The sequence below is a fragment of the Ylistrum balloti genome, unplaced genomic scaffold (assembly GCF_031769215.1).
Source record: "Ylistrum balloti isolate Yb309-2 unplaced genomic scaffold, AGI_CSIRO_Ybal_v1 Utg369808, whole genome shotgun sequence".
NCBI lineage: Eukaryota > Metazoa > Mollusca > Bivalvia > Pectinida > Pectinidae > Ylistrum > Ylistrum balloti.
The window spans coordinates 2874064-2889495 of NW_026781982.1; positions in this window are offsets into that span (position 1 = coordinate 2874064).

Consider the following 15432-nt stretch of genomic DNA (forward strand, 5'->3'; position numbering starts at 1 on the left):
TGCTTGGTGTAGACGACACATACACTTCAACAGTAGGACTTTGCACGTGTTCTTTTCACGAATGAGTTCAGGTTTCATCTCAACAGCAGCGACGGTTGTTGAAGAGTGTACCGTCGTGTTGATGAATGTTTCCATAACAGGTGTGTGATTCAGCGACGTCCATTTGGCGAAGGTAGTGTCATGCTGTGGGATGGCATCTCATTACGTGACAGAACAACTCTTGTGGCTGTGGACGGCACACTTACAGGCATCAGATACCGTATCGAAATCATTCGGCATCACGTCCTGCCATTTATGCTGCAACGTAACGCCACACTGCAACAGGATAAGGCTCGCTCGCACGCCGCGCGGACCGTCACCGACGTTTTGATCCAGAACAATGTGAATGTGCTGCCTCAGCCTGTAATGTCACCGGATTTGTCGCCGATAGAACACGTGTGTGATGAGATGCAGCGTCGCTTCCAAAATCAGCCGTTGTCGTTACCTAACCTGTCATGTACTCCTATCACTAGCTGACAGTTACCTCTCCTATCACTAGCTGGCAGTTCTCTCCTATCACTACCCGAGAGTTACCTCTCCTATCACTAGCTGACAGTTACCTCTCCTATCACTAGCTGACAGTTACCTCTCCTATCACTAGCTGACAGTTACCTCTCCTATCACTAGCTGACAGTTACCTCTCCTATCACTAGCTGACAGTTACCTCTCCTATCACTAGCTGACAGTTACCTCTCCTATCACTACCTGACAGTTACCTCTCCTATCACTATCTGACAGTTACCTCTCCTATCACTAGCTAACAGTTACCTCTCCTATCACTCCTATACTATCACTAGACAGTTATCTCTCCTATCACTAGCTGAGAGTTACCTCTCCTATCACTAGCTGACAGTTACCTCTCCTATCACTAGCTGACAGTTACCTCTCCTATCACTAGCTGACAGTTACCTCTCCTATCACTAGATGACATTTACCTCTCCTATCACTACCTGACAGTTACCTCTCCTATCACTACCTGACAGTTACCTCTCCTATCACTACCTGACAGTTACCTCTCCTATCACTAGCTGACAGTTACCTCTCCTATCACTAGCTGACAGTTACCTCTCCTATCACTAGCTGACAGTTACCTCTCCTATCACTAGCTGACAGTTACCTCTCCTATCACTACCTGACAGTTACCTCTCCTATCACTAGCTGACAGTTACCTCTCCTATCACTAGCTGCCATTTACCTCTCCTATCACTACCTGACATTTACCTCTCCTATCACTATCTGACAGTTACCTCTCCTATCACTACCTGACAGTTACCTCTCCTATCACTACCTGACAGTTACCTCTCCTATCACTACCTGACAGTTACCTCTCCTATCACTAGCTGACAGTTACCTCTCATATCACTACCTGACAGTTACCTCTCCTATCACTACCTGACAGTTACCTCTCCTATCACTACCTGACAGTTACTAACAGTTACCTCTCCTATCACTACCTAACAGTTATCTCTCCTATCACTACCTGAGAGTTACCTCTCCTATCACTATCTGACAGTTACCTCTCCTATCACTAGCTGACAGTTACCTCTCCTATCACAAGCTGACAGTTACCTCTCCTATCACTAGCTGGCAGTTCTCTCCTATCACTACCCGAGAGTTACCTCTCCTATCACTAGCTGACAGTTACCTCTCCTATCACTAGCTGACAGTTACCTCTCCTATCACTACCTGACAGTTACCTCTCCTATCACTACCTGACAGTTACCTCTCCTATCACTAGCTGACAGTTACCTCTCATATCACTAGATGACAGTTACCTCTCCTATCACTACCTGACAGTTACCTCTCCTATCACTACCTGACAGTTACCTCTCCTATCACTACCTGATAGTTACCTCTCCTATCACTAGCTGACAGTTACCTCTCATATCACTAGCTGACAGTTACCTCTCCTATAACTAGCTGACACATACCTCTCCTATCACTACCTGAGAGTTACCTCTCCTATCACTATCTGACAGTTACCTCTCCTATCACTACCTGACAGTTACCTCTCCTATCACTACCTGACAGTTACCTCTCGTATCACTACCTGACACATACCTCTCCTATCACTACCTGACAGTTACCTCTCCTATCACTAGTTGACAGTTACCTCTCCTATCACTACCTGACAGTTACCTCTCCTATCACTACCTGACAGTTACCTCTCCTATCACTACCTGACAGTTACCTCTCCTATCACTACCTGACAGTTACCTCTCCTATCACTACCTGACAGTTACCTCTCCTATCACTACCTGACAGTTACCTCTCCTATCACTACCTGACAGTTACCTCTCCTATCACTATCTGACAGTTACCTCTCCTATCACTAGCTGACAGTTACCTCTCCTATCACTACCTGACAGTTACCTCTCCTATCACTACCTGACAGTTACCTCTTACCTCTCCTATCACTACCTGACAGTTACCTCTCCTATCACTACCTGACAGTTACCTCTCCTATCACTACCTGACAGTTACCTCTCCTATCACTACCTGACAGTTACCTCTCCTATCACTACCTGACATTTACCTCTCCTATCACTATCTGACAGTTACCTCTCCTATCACTAGCTAACAGTTACCTCTCCTATCACTACCTGACAGTTACCTCTCCTATCACTACCTGACAGTTACCTCTCCTATCACTACCTGACAGTTACCTCTCCTATCACTACCTGACAGTTACCTCTCCTATCACTACCTGACAGTTACCTCTCCTATCACTACCTGACAGTTACCTCTCCTATCACTACCTGACAGTTACCTCTCCTATCACTACCTGACAGTTACCTCTCCTATCACTACCTGACAGTTACCTCTCCTATCACTACCTGACAGTTACCTCTCCTATCACTACCTGACAGTTACCTCTCCTATCACTACCTGACAGTTACCTCTCCTATCACTACCTGACAGTTACCTCTCCTATCACTAGCTGACAGTTACCTCTCCTATCACTACCTGACAGTTACCTCTCCTATCACTACCTGACAGTTACCTCTCCTATCACTAGCTGACAGTTACCTCTCCTATCACTAGCTGTCAGTTATTAGGAGTAAAGTTATCTCGTTATTACATTTTACAAATATTTGCGTGACAAAATCTTACAGTACCTTTAGTTGTTTACATTTTACTATCTCTCACGACTGTGCATATCCTTTTCATTAAACCCTAAAACGGAACGAAAAATTACAACACATATTTTACTGCTAGAATATCGAGATAATAACATGTGACAAAATGAAATTAATCGTCCTAAAAACTAACTTTATATCAAATGTTCTGCTGATTTTGAGAGGGCATGTGCTTTTGTTCATACTTTGTACATGTATGCCAAATTACTTTTAAATGTACTTATAAGGAGAACTTTATATCAACTTCAGAGCTCAAGTTTATGTTCATACTCTTTACCAATCATCGCTCCTTATTTGGTCATTTAACTGACGTGATAACATTAAAGTAAGCTTAACATAAAACTTAAGTTATATCTATATTGGTCCTATTAACAGCCAGGGTCATTAAGGGACGTGTCAGGTTTGGGTGGTGGAGGAAAGTAAGAGTTTCTGGAGAGAAAACCACCAGTATCTGGCGAGCGCCCCATGTAGGTCTCGAATCTGCAACCAAGAGGTGGAGAGTAAGTGTTATAGACGGTCAAACGTCTTAAACAATCGGCCACTGCGTTCCCTTTAAATGATTTAAGTCGTGATAACGAAATATCGTAACTAGTAATAACGAGATAACTAAAGTCGTGAAAACAAAATATCGTAACTAGTGATAACATGAAAACTTAAGTCGTGAAAAGGTCCAGAATCCAGACAAGTTACTCTCTTTTGACGCGACATTGGGACTTTCACGTGCGGTTAAGAGTTATAAATGGCACGCGAAGGATTAATGATTTGCATAAATGAACATGTAGTGAAAATCAGGGATATTATCTCCCCTGCTTGTCACAACTGATGCAAGGTGACGTGGACACCGCGAGATTTCGCGGAACGCCTGGGAGAGTATAGCGCGAACCCGCACGACAGCACTCTTAACTACTGTAGCATATCGACGCGTATCCAAACCGTGAGTAAATCTCCTTGTTTCTCTTAGTAGATGGGAGCTGGACGCGACCTAGAGGGTCTTGTGTGAACAAACACACAGGAATTCTGTACAGTGTGTATGTTATCCTTTATTTCCCAGTCTTTTTAAAATGGATACCTCAGAGACCAAAATATCTATCATATCAGAAAACAACAATCGTGCTCATTGCAAACATACCACTTTAAACTGTGTTCTCTTTCCTGTGTTGTATGTCTTACCAATTGACATAATTGCATCATACCCGGCGATATGCTAAGATACACGCTTTTATATTTATAGATATATACATTTATTTAATAATATGACGTTTTCAGCTTGACGTACTGCGAATCAGGCACCGTTTAGCCATTCGCGGAATTCGTTGGGCTTCTTGACAATTGACAGGAAGCCACGGACAATCGGAAATGCGTTGTTGTAACATGTTCCACGCATACACGATCGCGTAAGATCAGTTGAAAGACTAAGCCAGTGCACACGCTCTATAGTTTCTGCTTGAAAGTAAGTTGAGGCATACAGTGGGTATGTGGGCACGTAATCCAGAAAATATTTCTTCTTCCAGATGCTTGACAGAAATCGCTATTCAATTTGATAAAAGAGATCGAAAAAAAATGTTCAAAATCACCATCTGAACATCGAGAAGACAACCGTACTGAATTTTTAATCTTAAATTGTGAATTAATGGTAAGGCGTATCAGAGACCTAAGATAAGAAAATTGTGATGAATTGACAGAGACATATACAAACAAACCGGTTTGAGTAATATTGAATAATCTACCAGTTGTTATCTGTGCAGTTTGATGGGCTTCCTGCTGCTATGTATCACATCCATGTCATCTGTACAAAGTTGTGGAAGCGACTTCAAATCGACTTAAATAACCTCCGAAAAAGAACTGCTGCCAGCAATATGCCCAACAAATTCAGGATGTTCCAAGTTGAAATCTTTTCTATTTTTCATTCGCATTGGTGCTATGGTGTCATCGATTGATAGAAGAATCTAAATGAACTCTTGATTTGTATTGGTTTTGAAAAAAAAAATGTTCGTTCAATACAAATTATTCATTGAAATAGAAAATCCTCGTAATAAATTAGTTAAATCCACGTAGAAATGTGTTAAATTTTAGAAAAAAGGTATTATTTGCTCTAGCTAGAAAGTCCTACATATCCTACACCTGTCTCCAGAAGCAATGATAGCTCAGTCGGTAGAACGCTGGCCTTTGTGACCTCGAATGAGGATCCGAGGCGCGTTGTTCGAAGCTACCTACCTGTAGTGTTTTGTTTTTTCCATGAGGCTAAGAAACGAGTATGTTTGTGCAGGTGTGTTCTATTGCGAGAAACTCTACACTAACTGTTTTGAAATGCGACGAATCTTCCCTTCAGTGTGGTAGTTACCAGATATTTAAGTATACCCTGCATCAAAATGGCTGTTCACGGAGCGATCAAATCGGGAAAACAAAAGGAATCAATAATAATAAGAAGAAAAAAAGGCATAAACAAATTCACTTGATTCTAGCTTGAAGATACATTTTTATGTATATTCGCTGTCTTGATGCGTCGGTACTTAAGTATACTGTCACTTCTTTCTCAGCTTTATTTAAGTATCATACCACATAACAAACATAGCCCTCCCGACAGTTACATTTGTGGTCGTAAAGCAGGGATTATAACTTGGTCTCAATCCTAGTTTAAATATTCAGTTTAAAAATCTATAACGGTGAGTTTGAATAAAAACATCAAGTTTGAATGTAAGTGTAACTTAGAGCAAAACTGCTGTTTATCTGGAACAAAACCTTGTTTTCCTCCATTCGCCTGGCCTGAAGCGGCTTTGATAAGCGTCCTCTACCTGTCGTTGGCTTTGTTAATGTTGCTTCAACTTTTCTAGATTTCGTAAACTTGTTCATTTGTTTTTCATTTCTAGGCTGACTCAGATTGTAGTGATCTGATGCCAAATCACTTCCAATACTCGCACAGCACCTTGACGGCGAATGCTTGTATTTAAATCTTCTTAATTCTATTCGAATTGAAGATTTAGAAAAAGAAAGGTTTAGATTTACTTTTCTTTTTATACCTTAAGATAGATCAAAATATGTAACCACCCTTTCCCTCTACCTTGATTTTGATTTTTTTGGTATCGCCACTACAGGCGAAGTAATTGTCAAAGTACTCACAATTTCATGGTTCATATATGTGTTTTATATAATTGGGACTTCAAAGGTTTTGCATGGGAACCTATAACAAAGGTGGGGTCATATATGGAATTTTAATAATAGCATCGGTATCAGAAGCTTAAATAACGAAAAGTTAGTTTCGGACATGATTTCTTAAAAAATGGGAGCTCCTTGACTAACACCTTGGTGTGTGTTCAAGTAGTTGTTTTGTAATTCCTTCTAGAGCATTATTCTGTGACAATTCGAATAAAAGTATGTCATTAATATGTGCACATTGTACCAACCAACATTTTGATACCGCATATCACAGTATTTCAGGAGAAACGTTTCTTTTATGTTGAAAAATGCAGCCAAAATTCATGTAAAAAGCCATTAATTTTAAGAAAAGTACTGTTTTGGACACTGCAATATTCATACTTCCAAAACCAGTCTATTATTCATAAAAGTTGGCCACAGCTGATATCTTTCAAAAGGAGTATTCTTGGAAAAAAGATGAAAACCGGTAAATTTGTCATTTTACACATTTGCTTAAAAACTATGAAACACTAAGGTTTTTTTGCATTATAGTTAAATAGACAGCTTAATAACCAAAAGCATGTAGGTCTTGTTATTTGACAAGGTGGTTGTTCATGTCAATTTGTATCGGTATGAACTTGACCTCTGTTCAAGGTCACACACAAGGTGACAGGGTCATCTTGATCATTTCTGTCAAACGCAATCCAAACAGATTTCCATCATGCTGATAGACCCAAACTTCAAAGTCTCCAGCAGGAGTCAAATGCTTAGCAATATATCAGGGTGCTACTTTCAACTGGTATGATCCGCAGGTTACTGTTTCCATATCCAGTACTGGAATATCTATTGAAAAGGAATCAAGTTTCACCTAGCTGGCTTTGTTGCGCCAAGAAAGGCCAGGTTCATCTGCAACCCTTTAGGCCAAGGTGTTCGGCAGAGCCAAACGGGATTCCTTTCGCTCAGCAAGATAATGGTCAATCAAGTTTCTCTCTGGTATGGACATATTAATCGGTCAACGTACAGTATTAAAAAGCAGTAACTACTTTAACCAGTTCCTCTATGACACTAAGGAAGTAGTTTGGGGTGAGTTGTTCTCTGAACAGTTTCCACTGTTTCAGTCGACCATGGTAGCTCTCCACATCCCATCTTGACTTAGTACACTGGCTGTACTCGTTGGCAGTAAGCGCATTATGCTGTGTCTAATCTGACAGATGATAGCAAGGCATGTACACAGAAAACCCTGAACCTCGCAGCAGCTCCAACACATCCCTAAACCCCCGTCAGCAATCACATTGTCATCTTTATTGAGCCACAAAGTCAGGTTCTCAACTGTTCCAAGAATTTTTGTCAAGATATTTGTATCAATCATTTTCATTGCCATAAAAGGCCCAATAGTGTGGTTGATATATTCTTTATTTATTTTGTTTTTAAATTTTGCTTTTTTTTTTTTTTTTTAAAAATCAAAGTTATCAATATGCTTACATTTTATATGCCAATATAACATATGTGGTATCAAAATAACGAAGATTTTATGTACTTTAGACTGGTATATCAATATTTTCATTTAAAATTCTCATATAGCAAGTATTTGTTATTATGCTAAGGTACCTATGTCACTCAACCTGGTGTTATACAAGGAGGTCCAGTATGACTATATGTAGTTATAATGACTAATCAATTATGCGGTTGTTGGTTATTTTCATGTATCTACATATGGAGGGAAAATGATAGAAATATATGTGGGGGCCAAATGTTGACCCCCACCTTTCAACGACACGGTCATTTCTGTCTTTTACATACAGTAGTGTAAATGATTTAAATTTAAGATTTGTGAAACGAATAATATTTGTTTTATTTCATTTAGCTATTCGTTTAGTTTCATTTTATAGAGCCTACAATAAATAATATACTTTACATCTTATAACTGTTAGGACTGATACAAAAAAATGTTATTTCTCGCTCATTGGTCTTTTCTTTGGTGGTTTTCATTGTACTGATGGTAGGTTATATATATGTAGTTAGTGGTACATCAAAGTGTGGTGATGTGGTGCAACTTTTTCTTTTTTTATTTAAATTTTTTGCACATAAGAATGAAAAATTAAAGATCATAACATATTTATTTAACAGTAATCAATTAATATCACTCGAAACTGCCTAATACATGTTTCATGTGAGAAGTGTACGATAGTGAAGAATGCGTCAAATGTCCAATTATGTATCACATCTCCAGTATCTGCGATCAACTTGTATTAATTCAGACTTTTGTTGGTAGGCATGTTGTCCATCTTAACATCGTTCTACGTACCCAGAAGTTCCAGTAGGTAATGGTTGTGCAACATTTTAACGAGCAATTTGGACGATATTGTTGTGGAAATCTTTTGTAAATTCCAGCTGGAAATTCAATGCATTTCTTTTTATCCTCTCTGAACTTGCTAGTGTTGAAGAAACCATACAAAGCAGCGTGATAAGCACTATCATCATCATCCTGTAATACCAAAATGTGGAATTTTTACACCCGTAGTTAGCGATTGTACAATATCATTGGGGATATGTTTAAGGCAATAAATCATGAATATGTGATACAAAGAATGTTGTTGAGGATTAAATACCTTATATTGAAATTTGAATTTTATATTATTGCAATCTAATTCAAAGGAGGAAAGTTCATACCGATGGTATAATTAGACTTCATGCCTGCAACAGTCCTGTTGTGTTATGTACACAACACTTATTCCTTCAATTCCTGGTACCCAGATTACAATCTAATGTCTTAATCAAATTGCTCGTTTTGTTGTTCTTTCATCACATCTACCACATCAAACAAATCAAAATGATTGTTTTAATGTTTACTTCATCAACGTAATCAGAAATTGGTTTTTATCTAATTCATTGGTAATCCGTATAGCATCTTAAACATATGTCATGAGAAATAGGGTTGTTGACGAAAACAATAGATATTGAAAATTGAAGGAGTTTCCGTTAATCCAGAATACACGAGACATGAGCATACCGTTACACACTGTGTAATGTTCACCGATTGTTCAGCTGACTAAAACTGGGGACTAACAATTTTCTACTTGTTATCGCGGCTGCTGCTCATTGAATTGTGATATCATTAATCTCGATGCTATGGAAATTAATTGTATATAAAAAGACTATTATTCTAATATATCACCATACGTCGAACTTACCTTGAAAGCGGGCTTCTTGTTGTCTAAACAGCTGTTCATTCGTTAGACGCACAAGACGGTAAGAGAGTTCTGTAAATGGTTCGCCTAGGTGCCCTGTGTTTTATACTTTCCAACCGCAATCAATCATTGCATGCATGAACATACAGCTGCATTCATTGTGCAGGGCTTATCCAATCAAATCGGGCATGCCTGATTCCACAATTTCATATATTATATATATTCCAATCAAATTGCGTTAATAGTCAATACAAAAAAATGCGGACTGCCAATCAAATACAGAGCTAAGAATATGAAGTGATCTTTATCACACTTCTTCAGTTTTTATTATCGAAAGAACTGAATAATATACGAATGTTGTAACAATACAAAAATTAGGCACTATATTTTGTAACCAGGGCATGAGAATATAAGAAAAAAGCAAAAGATAATATATGCCTTCAGTTGAACAATAAAACTTATTTCTGGGCATGAAATATAGCACCGAAAATACACAAGCAAAACACTTTGGGGTTTTTATTTTATGTTAAATATAACAGATTTCTAAAAAAAGATAAATGGATAGATTAAATTAAAGAATAAGTACTATAGGGTAAATACAACGAAAATGATCCTCGGATGATTACTGTACAAATACCGGGAGAAAACGCAATAAATAGAAGAGAGATGAACTTTTTTTATCTTAATTTTATTTACTAGAAAATAAATGTTGTAATCAATTTTCACATATCTATTGTCAAATTGAGAACCAAAATGTCATTGTAGTGTTCTGCGAAAAAGAAAACTAATTTCAATTATTTACAGTATAAAATCGTAAAGTAATTCTGGTCAACGCAATGATATTCCATCCCAGTGATGTTAATTTGCAAATACAAAAATAACACATTTAACACACAATAAAATAAAACGCGCTTCTCGTAAATTTCGGAAACATTTTCTTCAGGTTTGTAATGTCAACGATATCAAAATTATCATAGCACAACTAGTATAAGATTTGAGTGTGGCGTTTTCATGACTTCATCAGATAGATGACCAGTGTAGAGAGCACTTACACTGATGAATAGTGAACAAGCAGATGGAATTGGCTGATGAAATTAGCGTTTAGTCATCGAAACGTATCTCGAAACGTCACACTCAGATCTTCTATTGATTTCTATTTTATTCGATCTAGAGTTTCCTGTCATATTCGGTTTTGTTCCATAATAATCATTCTATGAGAGGTAATTAGTCTTACTAGTAAGAATATTTATCTTGAGTCGACATTTTCAGGAATATGATAGAAATGATTTTACATCGTTTCAACACCGGTTTACCTGGTAGTGAAGAAGCAAGTGCAAGCACCACCTGTATTGCCTTGAGAGTATATTAAAGGAATTTACCAAGGGCGACCAAACTGTGGCCTCTGCAGTTAAATACTTTGATGTAAGATGAGAATCTATCTTCCGTTTCAAGATTCAGTATACCTTAGGCCATATGACTTCGCTTTGTGCCAGATTATTTCGTTTCAATAATATGAACGAACATAAGCGTTATTTATAATAAGTCTCGTAACACATTTTCCTTTTGAATAAATGTTAACAAAACAGCGTTAACTTTTCATATTTGAGCAATAAGTTTTATTTGATATTAATATGAATCAATATTATATGAAAAAGTCACTACCAAAACAGATGCGTAATGTAATGGTAGTGGATTCCGACAGCAGACGACAGGTGATCCGAGCCAATGCAATAACGTCAATATAAGAAAAAATAAAATTACCATTTAAAGTCTGATTATTTTTGTTCATGTAAATAAAGTAATGATTTTCCTACATTTGTATTTGAGAAGGGCCTCTTTCAAACAAGTCGTCTTTTTAGATTATGATATAATCATAACCAATGACAGCATCTGAAGCATTCAGGTTCTTCAACCGGAAATCAGGAGAGGAAAAAAACCCTGAAAATCAGGCGTGTTTTTTTCATGTCAAAATCAAATTGAATTTTTGACAACATGCGTTTTAAACGGTTTCAATTTGTCTGTAGCTGTATTGATGTATTTTGTGTTTTAATGTCTTTGACTTCATATGATGTCCAAGGTCTTTGGTCGGCAGGACTATATAACAGACGCACAAGTGAATCACGTCATTCGGTATGAATATTGGTATTATTCTTATATGTGTATATGTTTTGCAAATTATTTCATCATATGTATGTAACAGTTGTCGTATAAAAATGCCACACCATACTGCATGACTTACACTCTATTGGCTGACGACATATATACAATGTATGTGTGTGTACCTCATCCAAGTGACTCGTGAAAATATGTCTTTTGTATCTGTACATTTCCTCCCAGATTGGTGACAGGTCATGACCACCACCTATCTAGGAACATGTTTAACTATTGTTGCATGACGAGTAGAATTCTGGAAATATCTTTCATTAATACAGGGTCCAATTTAGTCTTTGAAAGTTTTCAGTCATTTTGTCATAAATTATAGAAAACAATTAAAATGGTTTAGAGCTATATCTTTAAAGACACACTTGGTCACATTACATGAGTCTCATGCCATTTACTACCTATTAGTGGAATCTGAAGTGATCTAACAGTCTTTGAAGTACCAACATGGTGAGGGGAGTACTTCTAACGATGTGCAAAGGCAACTTGAATTCATGATGTGCGTTAAATAGGAAAATAGTTTTACAATTTTGTGAACAGTGTTTAAGCTGCTCCTTTTTGTGGTCATCGGAACTGGTAGAATGGCATTGGCTGAAACCGCTCAGGTGTATCATGCGGAGACAAGAAAGATAGCTTTCTAATTTATCTTCATGATCAATCATTTCACCTCAAATCTAAAAAACACTACTGAAATATTTAAATTTCACCAACATTTTCTACTAAACAACAATGTGACTTTAGCAATAAAATGCATTAAAACTGATGTAAGCACCCATTCCTCTGTCCTTTTTTCGTTGCTTCTTTGATTTGGACTTCTTTGAAATATTATGTTATACGCTTCAGCAAAGTTCACAATCTTATATTTATACCACCGTTCATCTTTCTTGGAGAAGAAATCTCTCATAACAAGAGAACGAAGGCGCTCCTTCAATTTAGAATGGGGCATTGTGGTGTAAAAGGTGGGTAAATATTTCATCCTTGCAGATATGATAGTACTTAAAATTGTGGTTAGTAAATTTGCCAAGGCTTGGTTGAACAGCTGGACGAGCCAGCGATGAAACGTAGTTTATATGATATCTTGTCAAGTTTCGGAATCCAATAGAGGATCTGTATTCTAATCATCATTAAGGCAATCAATGTTATTGATATACCGAAACATGTTTAGCAAGCATTTCTTCTTTTGAAATATTGCATATTGTACAGGTGGGACCTTTTTCGTTATCAATCAAGCCCAAATCTTTTTGGATGTAATACTGTTTGCAGACAAGGATGAAGTTACAGGACACCTTAACTGCAGGCACCACAACATATCTATCATGTAAATCTTAAAGTGTGATGTAAACATCAGGATACATATAACAACAAAAATTATCATACATAAAATCACTCCTGTTGAGATGGATTGAAACGCACTGGACTGGGAAATCAAACACGGGTCATCTAGGTAAAAGTTGTTTACCACCCGTCCTATCAAATATATTTGATTTTACATCGCATGACCTTGTGTATTTACCACAACGGCTACAATTGGTTGTTATTACGTAATAGTGACGGCTTAGGCTGGGAATGATAGATTTGTCTGGTTTCAGTACATGTATATAAAGCAAAACTTAAGGTAAATATTTAAATCAGCTTTTCTACAGAGGCTTTCGTATAACGTCTATAGACGAACGTAATTCAACAAAAGGTAGGGAATACTCCATTTCTTCATTTTAACATGTCAATTGTGAAGTACTGTAATCTTCGATTCCATATTCACACACCATCAATGGTCGTTTATGTGATGATAAATATATGAAATTCTAAAGGCGATATTTGAGATCGATAAACATGTTGATAATCTATTGCTAATCAATAAGTCATGAATGTTATATAAGGGTTGTTAAGAGTAGTGTCGTAGTGTCTTTCAAAATATTTTATAGAAGAAAAGATGACCTGCCAGTCGCTTGTGATCACGTTCAGGTAGAAAAAATATCGATAAGAGGGAGAAAAGTCATAACTCATGTAAGTTGTCCTGATGTCATAGGATAAGTTACTTTATTTTTAAAATATATATACAAATAATATATTTTTAATAATATGGTCTTTTTGTGAAAAAGAGGTTCTCCTATTATTCAGAAATTTCCTGTTTTGGTTTCATAGGTAAAATGTTTCACGTTAGTTCATCATGAGCAAGATTTCTACTTACAGAGACAAGATGAGGATGGTAGTATTCGCCATAGTTCTTTGCCTGTTCGTCTCAACATTGGCAGGACCAGATAAGATGGACAAAAAACACTGCAAATATCGAACATTGAAAAATACGATCACCATGTTCTGTTAGATACTGGGAAGGCAATACCAAGAAAACAGCAGATGGCTTCGGTCCCTCTGGATGAAACCTCAGAAGAGAATCTGACGCAGCAGAGTAGACGATAGAAACTATGAATGCTAAATAAAATGAAGAAGAAATTTATTTACAGACCTGTTGATGAAGCTGCTTCATGAATCCACGATTACAGCCTGTTTCAACAAATTTGAAAAAGCTACCACCATTTGAAAATTTGTTGAAAAACCACTCTCTTCAATAAACATAGAATAAATTAAAAATTCAATTATGGTTCGTTTTCTTTCACATTTATTTTTTATATCCGAGCTATATTTAATATACGAAAACATCATCAGGCATACTAGTTGCATCGAAAATATATCACTTTTCAGTGTTAAAGCAGGTTTATAAATTAAAAGCACTGTCTACGACTACAGGACCTGTGAAACTGAGAGGCTTTTTACACGGATGTTTCACGTCTTATGGTAGCGAGGAGTTTGTAAATGGTGAATAAGATGAAAGAGGGTTGGAGACGCCTACGAACAACAAAACCGTCACCTTATCTTTGTCCTGGTATAAAAGGAGATTTATATAAAAAAAGTTTCGACAACATAACTTTCAAGAGGAAATCAATATTTCGTGATTGAAATATTTTACTGAAAGTGATATTAAAACAAGTGACAGTTTTAACGAACTATAAACAACCACTTTCTTGAAATCCACTCCAGCTACATTCTTTAAAAAAACAACGTCACGTATTAAAAGACAATCAACCATATTAAAAGATCGGTCCAAATCAGAGTTAAACAAACTGAATATGAATTTGAGATCGATAGAAAACAAAGGAATGGTATTTCAATATATGTTGTTTTTATTGGGTTAGAAGTTCTCACGCCAACATTTTTTACATTTATTTCAAGCATCTCATTTTTAATTTTTATCAAATGAAGGGTAAAACTCTTCTTGTAGCTGTAAAGGACAAACCCTTGTCCATAACTATTGCATCATAAGAGGTAGGGCTTTTATATTTGGAATGTTTGTTCCTTGTGACAAGAATTTCCGGAGGTACCAAAACTTTTTACCTTGTGACCTTGACCGTGACCTTTGACCTACATTTTAAAGTTAAAAAATACATAAGAGTTTCACAAAGTGTGCATGTGTATCCCGGACAAGTCTGAATTTGAAAACCAGGAGACGAAAATGTGTGACCCAAAAGTTTATTGACTCAGCATAACAAAAAAGATATTTCATTACAATATTCACAACCTCTGAGTATTGAACATATTAATTCCAAAATAATATACGCAATATCATTTGACTCTTGAGTCGTTATACAATCTAGGGGGACTATACATATCAAATTATATTTTCTAAATATGAATTTGATCCGAAATGACGGACAATTGATAAAATTTGCCAAAAGTGTTACAAAAGTGACAAAGTGTGACAACATGCGACAAAGTGT